The 14,817-nt window shown below is 41.4% G+C and overlaps 1 protein-coding gene across 4 annotated transcripts in view; it reads left to right on the plus strand.

The window, feature by feature from the left end:
- slc20a2 (solute carrier family 20 member 2) overlaps positions 1-14,817 on the plus strand; it is a 44,397-nt gene that overhangs the window by 6,716 nt on the left and 22,864 nt on the right. Inside the window, exon 3 of one of the 4 annotated variants that reach the window (XM_042422402.1) lies at positions 33-200. The exons of the other annotated variants lie outside the window; for them this stretch is intronic. The gene's annotated coding sequence lies outside the window, so the exon portion shown is untranslated. The remainder of the gene's footprint in view (positions 1-32; positions 201-14,817) is intronic. 4 annotated transcript variants of the gene reach the window in all.

A 14,817-nucleotide genomic window follows, 5' to 3' on the forward strand; every position in this document is an offset into this window, starting at 1 on the left:
AACGTGTCCTTTTCATTTTTTTAATCACAAAGGTCAAAACAAACACAGTGGACAGAGAGGAGCAGTAAAGGCCGGCATGTGACGGTTGTTGTTGTTGTAGGAAACTGAGATGAACACACATTAAGCAAGCTGCGAGCTGTCAGTGGCGGAGGAAGAAGCTGAAAACAAAAGAGAAGAAGCTTTTCAGACATCACAGTTCCGTGAGTCTCTTGATGATTAAATTTCAAGCATCGCTTTGGGGTCAGAGCACCATTAAAGCCTGGGAAAATAATCAAAACCATTTCAGCTAATTACAGTACTTTACAACCACTGGTTCAATTTTGCCTCAGTGTTTAACCAGATCTAAGTTGTTTGGGCTCAGAAATACTTGAGGCCACATTGATACACTTAAATATTTTGTGGTCTGTACACATGTACATGTATATGTATGCAGCTGCTTTCAGGGAACTCCTGTCTAGTGGCAAGCTGACAAGCGATAAATATGTTGCCATCCCATAATACTCGTCTGTCCCCCTCTTACCACTGTCACGTAAGCTTACATTCCTGTTTGACTCAAAAGAGAGCCTTAATAGCTCATTTACCAACATATCTTCACAGAATGATTGCGGTATTCTTGAAGGTTTCTTGACAAAAATCAGGATGTACAGTTAGGATTGACTCAGTTATTTAATCACGCTGGCGGCTATAGACTTCCTGTTAGTTCTCCTGTCTAATTGCTTTCAAGCAAGACATCCCATTTAAATCGGGGAGGGGTAACGCATGCATGCAAAGCTCTATTGTTCATATGCGTCTCCCTCTTTAGATCTCTATAGTTATGGCCTTCTTCAAGGACAAAACCTCAGATGCTCAGAAGCTCAGATCAGCTTACATGTAAACAATTAGCCATTTATTGCCCATAGTTAGCGTGTGGCTGCTATTTGCATCGTTTTCTCTGACCTGTTGTGAGTTTTTGGCCCTGTTTGTCCTCTTCACTCGGGCCATGAGAGCTGTTTTGTAGTGTTTCTGGTGGCCTTCTGTAAGCGGCAGGGTCTGTATCAAAGCGTTGTCACACAGAGCGTCTCTTGTTCGGGTGCTGGCCTGGTGTTAACTATGCTAATGGAAGGCTTACTGCTGAACTGTGAGGCATTGTGGTTTAATTCATGGAAGGTAGAATGGACATTATTTTCCCCTTCCTCTCTCTCTCAGGTCCATTTGTTCAGGAGCACCCAGGGCTTGTTTGACTTTAATGAGTCATAATTTTGCCACTAAGACCTGGGCTCAATTTGAGGATTTGGAAAAACTTTCTATGGTAAAACACTGGAGGAAATACTGAGAGAAGCATGGGAAAAGTTATTCTTGGCATTTAGGATGATCTGTTAGGTCATGTACTGTGAATGACATGTTTTGTTATTGTTATGCTTGGTGGATAAAGATCTATGTGCCTGTTACCTACAAATTTCCATACTAGTCCTCTTTTCACTAAGGAAAGGACTGGAAAAACTGTGTGGGTGGGCAATTTGTCAAACATATTTGTATCTATTATTTAATATTTCTTATGCTTTTCTTGCTTTAAAAATTGTTAGAGGAATGATTGTTGAAAATTAAGTTGTTTAGACAAAATATTGTTCCTGATAACCTTTTTTTTTTTTTTTTACTTTTGGAAAAAGTTCCAGCTTCTTGGAGTTTCATGGCAATAATGTTGTGATTTCATTGTTAACATAAACTAATTATGTGTCAATATTTTCTTATTTAATCATGCAGATCTAACCTTAATAATGAGGCATGTGTTTTTCATTTTCCCTCATGGGGAGAGGGGCTCAGAGGTTTCTTTTGTCCATGTGAAAGTTCTTCTGAGTTTGTAAAAAATCTTGATGTTTGAACAGGTGTGAGCTCACGTGTCCTTTTTAACTGGGCTCTCTTAGTTCTGTACCGGAGCGTGGTGAAGGGTGTGACAAGTCTCAGCGTGGAGCGATCGAACTGCCTGCGTCGCTTTATACTGTTGTGTTGATAATGTTACCACCTTTTTTTTTTTTTTTTTTTTTGCATTTGATTGTACGGATGGGGCAGGGCTCCATGTAAGGATGAGCAGCTGGCTGACTGTTCACTGCACACACTCATGTGACACTGCTATTTCTAGCCAAATCATTCCACCTCCCTACTGCCTTTAGCAACAAGAGCGAGTGGTGGATATGTGACACCTCAGAAAGCAACGAAGCTGGAGGGTGGGGGGCAGTTTGTCAGATAGAGTCCAGTGGTATCTATCCAGAGGCCACCTTGCAGGGTGGGGATTAGCTAGGTTGAACAATGGCACGCTGGGCAATTCACTGTAAATGATTCTGTTGAAGATAAGAGGGGAATGTGTGTACTGTGAGCCGTTTTGTTGATTTTACACACCGTTGCCACAAATCTTGCCATTGAGCCACTTAAAATAAACACACGTATTGTTGGCTGAAACACATCTGTCATGCCAGTTGACAGGATGTCAGGAGGTCAGCTGACGATGATGCACAAGAGCGTCTTGAGTTCTGGTGTGTGTGCATAACTTTCAAACTATTTAAAAATCGCATTCTCTTAATACTTTACTGTCTTTTCTCAACTCAAATGACGCTTAAATATGTTTGTATAGTTACAAAATAAAACCCACAGCAGCCTCAGCTCTCCTTCATGCTCGTACTGTAAGTCAAGATCCATGCTGGCATGTTTTCAACTTTTGGTATTGATAACTTTTCTCTCCGTGTGCTGATCAGAGACATTATCTACTTTGCTTCTCACCATTGATGGTACATGGTTTCTGAAATGATACGTCATCATAGTGGTGTCTCTGTGTCAGCACTATGTGATAGACAGTACAAACAGAAAACGTTTCCCCGTGTCGAGTTAATGTCCTGATTACATTTTAGAGAAATCCCTGAAGCAATATTAACCCTCTAAACACCAATTAGCTTCATCAGTCAAACTCCCACATCCTGCATACTGTGTATAATGTCTGTGGGCCATAACATGTTTGAAATTCAAACAGTATTTTTACTCACTGTGTTTTGTTTTACCGATTTGTCATTATTTTTTAAAATAAATTACGTCTTTCGTTCCACCTACGTGACACTTAATTGTGCAGTGTTGAGGCAATTCTATTGTGATCTCATATGATGATGGCACTGAATCGTGTCATTAAGCTGTAACAAGCCGGGACTGCCTAATACGGTATTAGAGGCAATTTCTTTTCTTTGTAAAGATGAATTAATCGGGGTATTCATACAGTGGGGAGTATATGATTAGTGGTCTAATACAGGTCTCGTTGCCCTCATCCTCCTCAGTTAATAATGGTAAATCATATAATTGGTCCTCTTTAGATCTATGAGAGTCCAAACATAGAAATAAGAACCACTTTGGAACGGAGCCTGGAAAATGCACTAGTTCCAAAAATACTCCTGTACTACAAGAAACCCCTGGGATAACACTGAAAGTAGAGTTTGCACAGAGTAAACAGGTCTTGTCATTGAGCAGAGATGCTTTTTTTTTTTTTTTTTTCCTAGGGTAATGTTAGGCCAGTAAACTGTAGGAGACGAGGATTAAATATCGTCAAAAATCTCCAGGGTTTCTTGTACTGAACAGGTGATGACATCTTCTTAATGTTTCACACATTCCAGCCCCACTATGGCTCAAGAGTAAATGACCCCCCCCCCCATCACCCCAGTAATGCCGAGAAGGCTTAACCAGCTTCAGCCTAAACTGTGGGCAAACAAACCTGTCAACATAATATTTGCACATAAACACGTCCGTTCGGAAGTCACAAATTATACAACAGGACACATTATTTTTCTGTTCATGAGAAGGCTGAACCCACCGCTTTGTTTGCCTCAGTCAGAAGCTCTTACTGTTTGTTCCATTACAGATTTGTCTTGCTCTTTATTGTGTTATGTGTGGCGGTGAAGAGGCAAATTGAAACTGGGAGTGGATTGCGGATGCATCTAGCAGGAGGCACGAAGTGATCTCTTCACATTCAATTCCAGAGTAATGGAAGTCTGTTTTATACTGTGATGATTGCGTTGTTATAGAGTCATGTCAGGATGACAATAAAATATACAAGTTGTTTAGAATGGTGGGTTATTTTAGTAGAGGTGGCTGTATATCTCAGCAAGTTTTAATGGAGTCTGGAAAACAACTGCAGACCACAGTTTGCAAGGAGGTGACAGTGACTTCTCGCTGTGGCAAAAACATGGAGTGTTTAGACTTTTAATGCATTTACAGCAATAGAAAAGAAAATAACAATATCCTTGTGTTTTTTCCTTTACTATATGCAGTTATCCGTGTCTATTCTTACCTGAATGCACTCCATGCGTTTAAAGTGCTAGTGGTATGTAAGCAAATGGAGTGCATTTGTTTCTTATTGTGCCCCCTTCTGGTCGGGCAAAATGATTTGAGGCGATGGGTGGAAAAGTCTGAGGGAAATGATTTATCGCAGCGGGATTAGAGGTGACCCAGGCGAGCCCACCCTTATCCCCATTTACCCTCCATCACCGGAACACCAGCAGACCACATGTCAAATTGAGTTTCATTAAGCGCCAAGCATGCTGCGACAGCACTCAGACACAAAGAAAGTAGCACATGTCACCCACAGCCTCAAACGATGCTGTGCCCAAAATATCTCTCCCTGTAGTCATGGCAGACGGCTGTATGAAAATATTGTGTTTAATAGTCTGAAATGGTGAAACGTGTTTGGTAGGTAAGCATTTCTGGGAATAAAAGACAGTTGAAAGATGATAATACAGACACTGTTTGTAAAATTAATTCATTTTAAAGTTCTTCTGTCTATAAATAAGGTTTTTATTGAATATTTTAGAACACCGTAGGAATAAAAACTGCCAGATTTAGTTTAACTTGGACTATAAGGTGCGTCTGGGTGTATCCTGATTTGCAAACTTGTCACAAAAATGCAAAAATGAGTCCACCAGTCCTTAAAGTTGAAAAGTGCAATCCGTGTGTGTGTGTGCACCATGTGCTGAGAGTGTGCCACACAAGCTGAAACCATGTGATAGATGAACCTGGTCACACAGTGCGTACTGTGTAATTTTAAGATACACTCATTCATGCTTCGGTGGTAGTAACAGTGGTAGCAGCATGGAACTAACTCTTCCTGCCGTGTTTTTACTCTGTTGACAGGATTCAGGATTGTGATTCTGGCAGTGTTTCTGTTCACTGACAGGAACTTGCCTTTGGACTGTTCAGTTGGGAGGGTAACTTACTTTCTGTTGTTCAAAAATCTCTCAGCTAGAAAGGACTCAAAATCCTTTATGGCTTAAAAAATCAACTTGATGTCACTCATATTTTGATTTGACGTCTCATGTATATTTGCTTAAGTTTTACAGACAAAACCTTTCAATTAGCAAAACTGTCATATTTGTGTTCATGTATTCTGTGGTTTACCTCCAGCACTTATGCTTTGGGATTCATAGTTGTAAAATTCTTGTCAGGACACCGCAGAAATGTCTTCCCTAGAGGGAATACTACACACAGTTCGTCTCCCACGGTGAAAACCTGCTGTGCCGAATTCCCCAACAGTTTACTCTATAGTATTTTCAAATCTGGCCAACTTAGTTCCCGCCCTCTTTCTTTATCAACAAGAGGACAGCTCACACTGTTGTTAAAGCTCAGTATTTAGTGATAATGAGCATTGAACAGGGCTGGGTAAAGTTAAAACATTGGTACCTGTTGTATTTCAGGACCGTTAGGAAAACAGCCATTTTTAAACCAGCTTACGTTAGTATGGATGAGCTTAAACTTTGCCTTAATATAGAATAAAACATATTTTTTGAAACTTATCAAAGAGAAATCAACCAAGCGTGCGGTTCCAACTCATGTTTTAGCAGTTTTTGATACTTGTTGCCATGTACACGATTCAGTCAGCACTCCCTAAACACCTAAACAACACTCAATCTTAAAGATGTTTTTTTTTTTTTCCCTATTAGTCGATAAACTTAAAAATAAACCTCTCCCTCGCGAGACCCTTGATGCGATTAAGGCCCGTTGCTGAAGTCGTCATGTGAAATCCCCCTCCCTGTTATGACCGCCTTAAGTGCCATTCTTGCAACTCATTCTGCTGCTAATGCTAACAGCACGTTTTTGAGCATTACTCTTAGTTTTCACCTAGAATAACAGCGCCTGGGTAATCCGCTGACTCACTGACTTGCAGACCTAATCCGGCAAGCCTCGTGTCTATCCCTCCGCCGTGTGAAGGCCGTGCACACCGGGGTTAAACGTATTGTTAATGCACTTTGTGTGTGTGTGTGTGTGTGTGTGTGCGTGTGTGTGTGTGTGTGTGTGTGTGTGTGTGTGTGTGTGTGTATGTGTATGTGTGTGTGTGTGTCTATATGCAGAAGCCTGGCATTCCTGCAAAGTGGTGGCAGAACACAGGACCCCATGTTCCCCCAGCAGTGCCACGTCTCTCACTACGTGCGCACAGCGGCAGGTCTAATCAAAGCACTCCATAATACTGTTAGCTGGGTCATGTGCTGGAAGCCAGGATTAAGAGCAGGAGGGCACAGGCCACTAGATCCAGCTTAGGAAGGAATGTTTTCTCGCTCTTTCTCTTTCTCTCTCTATCTGTCTGCCTCTCTCTCTTCCCTTTTATGCTCATCTTTTAACCTCACACGGTGGGGTCACAGTCATCCAAGGTCACAAACGTCCGTTATACTGAAGTTACACACAGTTAATACAAACAAATGTGCATTTTCATACTATATTATGGTTGAAAAAACAGCCACAGTTGGTGTATCAGCTTGTTTTTATCCATACTTGATGCGCAATTTCTTCTTTTCCCCTGAAATCTGTCTTCAAACTCTTCTAACTATGACATAGAAAGCTAACGTCCACATCAATGCAGATACATTTTAACCTCCATGTCTGTTTTGTTTCCTTTCTTAACCTTTTACCATCTGTTGTTCTGCCCACCACACAATGTTGCTAATGCTGTTAATACTATGAAAGGGTACATAAATATTAATAGTTCACCAATCCAAATTGAAACAACGCTTAAATCTCTTCTGTGCTGTATACAAAGACCTCTTAAGCTAGGAGCTTTGCAGTGATCCATCAACTTGTTTTTTTTTTTTTCTTTTTAAAGCGAGCCCAGATTCTCGAATGAATCATGTGACACCGGAGTGTGCAGGAGATCACATGACAGTCATACATTAGTTTTTTTTTTTTCCAAAAGCAAATTTCTCTCCGTGCAAGCTATAACTCCAGGCCGGCATTTTCAGATCTCCACTTGGGAGTCCACTTTCATTAAGATTTCATCAGTCATTCGGCAGCTTAGTGTGGATGGAAGGCCAAAAGGGGGAAGACAAGATGCATTTGTTCCCATTAGTGCGGGCATAGCTTACAACAAAATTAATTATGTCGGTACCTGTTCCTTCTCACCAAGTCTCTTGCCCTTTTTTGCTCTGAATTTTCAGCACTCACTAATACCCTAGCACCCTCTTTGCCCCAGTAACACATTTTAATACCACAGACCGTGCCAACAATAGATTACCAGTCTCAGCAGTCGAGAAAGAGCTAGGTAGGTTCAGGTTGAATGTCCTGGCACTGCTTTGTGAGGACACAGCCAGATCAACATTTCTCCATTTTCACACCTAAGATGAGAAGAGATCGGGAGGGGTAGGTAGAAGAGGAAAGAGGAGGAAGAGCAGGGGTGAATGCGTCAGGCTTTGCAATCGGGTTTCTCTGCTGATTCGCGGAAGAGAACTGGAGCTGTCCGGCCAAAGCTGAGAGTTGGAGGGGGGGTCGAGAGAGGAGAGGAAAACAGAGAGAGGTTCAAGAGTAAGATGACTCCTACACTCAGGGGCATGGTGACACTTGGCAGAACAAGAAGAAAGCTGGACCTCAAAAAGCCACAGTTGTTGGTAGGTGCCAATCCTTATTGTGTTGGTTGTCATATGATGTTGAAGGCTAGCCAAAAAAAAACCAGACCCCTTACTGCTGGAAATAAAGTAGTTGGCTCTATATTTGTCTTTGAGGCACATTTCTATTGGTCAATTAGGATCCCCGTTGTGAGCGAGGTTTATTCTCAGAGGTGACTAATAGTTTCTGCCAGTCTAAAAGCATTATTAAGGGCTCTGCATCCTTTGTGTCTCTCCTATTTTAGCCATAATGGTTTTTATGCATTTATGTGTATGAGTGTGGCTGGATGTTTGTAGATCAATATTTAATGGTTTTACTAATAAAATAAGGCTGTTTTTTTTGGTATCGTATACATTTCCATGTCTTTTTAAAGGTTCAACCAATTATATCTGCGTAGGTTTCATGTTTTTCTTCATTTACTCTCATCGTATTGCTATATTTCGGTTTCCTTTTTTGGACTCCATAGGAACCAACACAAACAGTGTGAGGACAGTAAAGTGAATCTCAGTTACTTAAAACAGTCGTACAGACACTCAAACAGGGAGGAGTCACAGCAGTCACTTTGCCATTTCAGGGTGAGGAAGTCAAACCCGAGCACAGTCTCCACTGAAACCAGAGAGAGCTGACCTTAAAAGAGTATTTAAACATAAGGCTTACTCAACACTGAAAGCCAGAGGGGAGCTCGATTGTTTGCTGTTGTAACACGGCCTGCTTTGGTGTTGCTGAAGGCTTCGATACTTTGTTCAGAGTCTGACAACACTCGAAACTTGATTCATGAATTTCATTTGAGTTAGTGTTTTTGGGGGCGTTTTATGCTTTTCGATAGTAAAGAAATGGCAGGAAGGACGGACAATGACGTGCAGCGCAGGTTCCTGGCCAGACGTAAACTGCTGCAATTCACACCCAATGTATTTAAACTTTATGTGGAGCTGTAGGAAGTTTTTTTTAATCCAGTTCTCACAAACATAAATGTAACATACAACCAAATTTTACACCTAACATTCAAAGGAATCAGATATGCTGTCATTCCTTGTGTTAAAGCTAAATATGCTATGAAGGTAAAATAAATATTCATAAAGCTTAAAGTTAAGAGGTTGTTTCAAAGGGGGGATTGTGCTGAGAGATGTTTGATTGCTGCATTGGGGCTGTAGTGATGGTGAGGAGACAGTTGGATAATTCTCACTCATCTCTACCAGAGTCAATCCAAAAAAAAAAAAAAAAAATCGGGGAAAACTATTGATTTAGCTGCTGGCCCACGTGAATTTTCGACAGGCTGCTTGTGTGTTTGTAATGGCCGTCAGAAGCAATCTAAAGGATTACGAGACTTACTTGCTTCTTGACAACCTGACTTAGTGCTGCAATGCAGACCCACGGCAGCGGAGAGAAATGGAATGAGTGAGAGGATTTATGGAAATGTGTGTGTGAGGAGCCTTTGAAGATGGTGTTGAGAGCGACGTGCTCTTTGTAGTCATGCGTGCTGTTGTTGTCATTCTTAAGCGACCCCCCTCCTGCCCATGGAGGCTGACTGATCTTAAAACTGTACGGTGTGTGTGTGTGTATTTGTGTGTGTGTGTTTGGGTTCTAGGAGACAGCGCCTCCCTGCTGCGAAGCACAGAGTCAGAGGCAGCAGGTGCAGCTGACGCAGATAGGCTTTTTAGCAGGCAGGGCCAGTTGGGGTACAGAAAGGGAGAGAATGAGTGAGAGGCAATAGAGGAGAAAGCCACAGGAACTCAAACACAAGATCAGACCTCTGGACAGTACCGACCAAATGAATTTATTGTCTGTGTACAGTGTGAGAACAGAAAGGGCTCATGGGAACAAGACCTGAACTGCACCAGTGGCACCTGGCCTTAGCTTCAATGGTGTATGTAAGTAATGTTTGTTTTTAATCATGGTTAATTTGTGGTTAAAACTGTGCAAAGATTATGTGGAAGTCAAGAAGGAAGTCAAGAAGGAAACTGCAAGACAGAATTTATGTGACGCAAGTTTGTGGCTAATCTGTGATAAATTCCTCCAAAGTAAAAGCATCTATAAAGATCCCGTAAACTTTTATAAAAAAAAAATAAAAAAATAACAGTGCAGCCTTAGTTTAGAACAAAAACCTCCCAGGAAACAACTGTTTTGCTTGATGGCTCATAGACTAGTTTGTTAGACAGGCCTGTGAATATGTCTGTGTGAAGGATTCTTCTTGCTTTCTGTAGCATGATTAGTGAGTATTGAGGAACCGCTGAAGAGACGTGGGCTCTGCTTTGTATTTTGTAAGCAATGAGTCTGCAGTGACTCTGGTCCACGCTCTTCATTGTGTTGACGAGAGCCTCCGTCTCCGCCTGCTGAGACTGAGTGACATAAAGGCATACTGTTCAGCTTCGTCTTTGAAAGGGACAATTGTGGCGGAGAGAGTGATGGGTGGCTCATGGCCAAATAACAAATGTTGAGATAGTGTGTGTGTTCTTGTGTGATGAGCCTCTGTGTTACCAAGAAAAATATCCCCTAAGTTACCCAGCTCATTTCATCATACTGAATACTATGCAGTAACAAGCATCATGAGTGATTGTGTAATCTTCAGCTTGACGCACTGTTGCTTCCCACTAAATATGTTGATCGGTATTTAGCTTCCAAAATGCGGATATTGTGTTATATTGTGCTGTGACCAGAGTAATGAAGGGAATGCTAGTGCTCTGAATGCCCTTGATCCGTCTGCATGCTTTTCTCCGGCTGTAAAACACATCCACACATAGGTTCGCCTCCTCTCCCTCTCCTCCGCCCCCTCCCCCTCTGGTTGGTTATTCTCCTCCGCAATCATTGGCTGACTGTCCTCCATCTGTCCATCCTCTCTGCATGATGACAGCCAGTCAACGGCACACATCGGCATCTCCGACATTTGTCATTGGTTGGCGTGTGCTGTGAATGCGGATACTTTCCTTTAAGAGGCAGTCTAGACTCGGCTGGCTGTGCTGCTATCTCTCTTTCTCTCTCTCTCTCTCTCTCTCTCTCTCTCTCTGTATGTGTTGCTCTCTTTTGGTAGCTCACTCTCTCTTTCTCTCTCCCGCAACATCACCACAACCTGCTGATTTCCCACTAAGCCTCTCCTGTTCTTTCCCTCCTTTTTTTCTCCCCCATTCCTCCTCTCTTCCTGTCATCAGCTGTTCGCTTCTACTCTGTGTCTCTCATCATCTAATTTCCTGTCAATCACATTCTCACCACAGTTTTATTCCTGGTCCATTTTCTTTTCTCTCCAATACTGTAATTTTTGTCTTTGTCATTCATTCATCTCCACCACTTTCCCATCTTCCACTGATGTGAGGAGACATGAAGGTGAGTGGAGTTGATTTCCAGACTTACAGGGTTTTTTTTTTCACTTGTCTGCCTTTCTGTCTCAATTTCTCTTACTCTTAACTTATTAAGCTATCTGGTAGATTTGAGCATCCTGCGTCCTTGGAGGCAGGGACCGCAGTTGCGTATGCCTCAGGTGTAACAATTAGCCTGCGCTGGTAGGATGCTGTTGTGAGTCATCATCTGACGCTGCATGTATGTTCCAGTTCTGGTCCTTTCAGCATGTGCCTCGAGAAGGGGTTAGTTGACGAGAGGAGGAGGAGGGGTTGAATCGGTACGTGGATAGTGCAGCCGCGTGTCAATGCAGACTGTAGCTCGTGACACAGTGTTTTGCACCAGCTGTGGCTGTGGTGCAGTGGCATCTCAGGCAGATTAATGAGCATTGTACAGCAGCGGTAGCAAACAATTAGAGAAGTGTTCACAGTAAGCAGTTTGCACACAGGTTCCTCTTTACAGTTCAGGGCACACAGCACATGCTTCCAGGGGCCCGATGCTGTAACAGGTAAAATGCTCAGCTCAGGTTGTGCTGCACAGCTGGATAGTTAACACTCTCCTCACTTAATTGAATCGGATAATCCAAAAATGACTGTTCTTAATATATTGCATTTGTTCTTTAAATATTCCAGCACAGACAATGTGAAGCCTGAATTTAGCCTTGTTTCCTCATGTTGTATTTTTTCAGTGCCCTCATTATGTGTACTGTTTGACACCCACAGGAAGAAAATTTGTCTGCCAGAAACAATCCTCAAGAGCATGTTGCCTCACAGACTGTGCGACTTTCAAGTGTTTTTTTTATTTTTTTTATTTAGGTTAGCTTACTTAGATGTGACAGCAGCTCATTTCAAAATGATTTTAATGATGGTAAATGATAAATGGACTACACTTGCATAGCGCTTCTCTACCTAAGTGGACAAAGAGCTTTATAATTTGCCTCTTTTTCATCCATTGGCACACACACACACACACTCTCAAGTCGATGGTGGCAGAGGCTGGCCTGCCCATCGGGAGCAATTTGGGATTCACTGTTTTGCTTAAGGGTACCTGGACAGAAGTAGCTGAGGATCGAACCACTAATGATTAATGGATGACCTGCTCATCCTTAAAAGTCACAGCTAACACAGCAAAAAGTAAGCAAATATCCAGACACATCTCTAAAAGAAAACTTAACTTAAATGTTATAAATTCATATTTATATTACCAATCATCCATCATCTGGAGTCCCAGGAGATGTATTGGCATTCCTTCATGGAGGACTTAGCTTCCAAAAATGGTAGCTACAGTATTTCATATACAACAAATTTAATTGGAGATGATTTTAACAACAGCAACACAATTTTAAGTTTAGTTATCCATAAAAACCCTCTCGTAAAACTTTAAACCTACTCCAGAGTATCCACCTGTATGTTCAGTACATCCCAAATACATGAATGTGTCGACAATATTGCTAGATCAACTTCTCACATTAAATCCTCATGCCCATTTCTCTGTGTCATAAAGTATATCAAAGCGGGAGCAACAGCAATCACCTCAGACAGGTCCCGCATCGCATCCCTAGTGGTCCCAGGATCAGCACCTTGGACAGCGGTCGTGACACACTTTGTGCAGAATGTTGTAAAAGATGCACCTGAGCTGAATAGAGAAGCAGGCTGATGAATTGACAGTATCCAAGCTTTATTATAGCTGTTTTAGATCAGTAAAATTCTCAGTTCATCATAGCCTCGTTGTGATTCAGAGAGACAAAGTCACATTAACCTGAGCTGCTGCCCCCTGCGAAGGAAAAATATGGTCCCATCATCTTTATAAATATGAAATTTACCAATTAGCAGGATTTTTTTCTCCATATTCTCTTTTTTGATGTGTGTTAAATATGATAATTAATCATGAAATTCCCTTTTGGGTTTTTTTGTGTTGTGAAAGCAGCTGGCGTGCAATATGTGAGGTCTGAATAATAACTACGGGTCAACATCCCGACCTATTCACGTCATACTGTGGCCTCCGTGTGAGTGCTACAGTAACATTACTTTATCATTCAAACATCTCTCCTCAATCGGTCATTTCTTGCCTCTTTCAGTCGTTGCCAGTTTTTCACATTGAATTCAGTATATTACAGTTTCCTGTTAATTTTTCTGTATCCCGACCAGCAAAACTGTAGTGCGTTCTTACCCAGGTAGCACAAAACCAGTGATCACTACTGGTTAGACTATGCTTGCTACAGTATGTAGAAGTAAAAAGGAAAATGAAAAAGATGGCCTTCATGCAGGTTGCATAACTTTTTATTCAACTTATTCTTAAATATATTTTATTCTATTCATTTGTGAAGCTTTGATAATGTTTTAAATTTAAAGGATTAAACTCTTTGCAGTTACAAGGTCCCTATGAATTTATTCTTCGGAGCATCATAAACACTCAGAAGGCACACAGTTTGTCAGTGCAGCCTGAGATGCTGAGGATTCCTCTGACATACTGAAGGTCATATAGTCGCTCCATTTTCAAGAAAGCCATTTAATCTGTGGTGAATCTGTAACTGAATCTCTGGCACGTACTGTTTTCTGAATAGTTGCCGTTTGTACAAATCAATGTATATAGCAAGGCACGGTGGGATTGTTGACTTGTTATTCAAGGACATAAGGTCATACACCTCTTTATCTGGGAGAATGTATAAACACTCTCAGACTGTGTTGTTCCATGTACAAACTGTGAAATAGACAGTTCATGTGCTTTCAGATTTCACAGCGAACACACCAGATGTTGAGCTTGTTAATGAAATTAGCAGACAGGTGTTCGTTTTGGATGTGTGGTTGTACCTTTGACCACAGTTTTGAGGAGGCATTCCTCTGAGGAGGCTGCTACTCGCTCCCTAGGGGGTGTAGCTATATCATGATGGTGCAGGGATTTTGAGTTAAGAAAAAGGTTTCTTTACATTTGTTTTTTTTTCTCCAGAGTAAACCCAAAAAGTGTAACAATTTGTGGCCTCTGCTATTTACAAAAGTTCTGTTGGAGCCTTTCTGTGTGAAGTTTTTGTGTGGCATGTTTTTGTGTTGTGTTGTCGTTGGTTTCCTCCAGAGGTTTTGGATTCCTCCTGCCCAAAACACAGGCACGTTCAATACTTGTACAACTTTATAAAGGCTTCTAAGCTACAGCAGAACTTAATAATTACAATTGGTTGAGTAGAGAAGACAAATTTCCCCTCAGGCAATAATTAAAATTTAACTTATTTTCCAAAATGTTCAGATTATAATGGCCTCACAGATGTTTGAGGCACTTAAGCCATGTCAGAACCATATAATAAAATCCTGTTCATATTTGTGATGACAGACAGAGGAAACTATTTTTTAATCCTCAGATTCCACAGATTATTGAAGTAAAGTTTGGTATGCATACTGCATACTGCTGTCTGATTGGTTGCTATGCCCTGTGGCAGTCATTTTGGATTTCACTGCATCTACCGACTACATCCTGACTGTAAACCTGACAAAGGCTACTGAAGCTTGAATACATTGTTTTTTATAATATTCCCGTAAGAGTAGTTCACTCCTAGCAGTCTTATAGGACTGAGGAAATGCAGAATTTCTCCTGTAGCACAGCCGCTGATAAGAGAACTGCACAGTT

Source organism: Thunnus maccoyii, chromosome 9, assembly GCF_910596095.1.
Source record: "Thunnus maccoyii chromosome 9, fThuMac1.1, whole genome shotgun sequence".
Classification (NCBI taxonomy): domain Eukaryota; kingdom Metazoa; phylum Chordata; class Actinopteri; order Scombriformes; family Scombridae; genus Thunnus; species Thunnus maccoyii.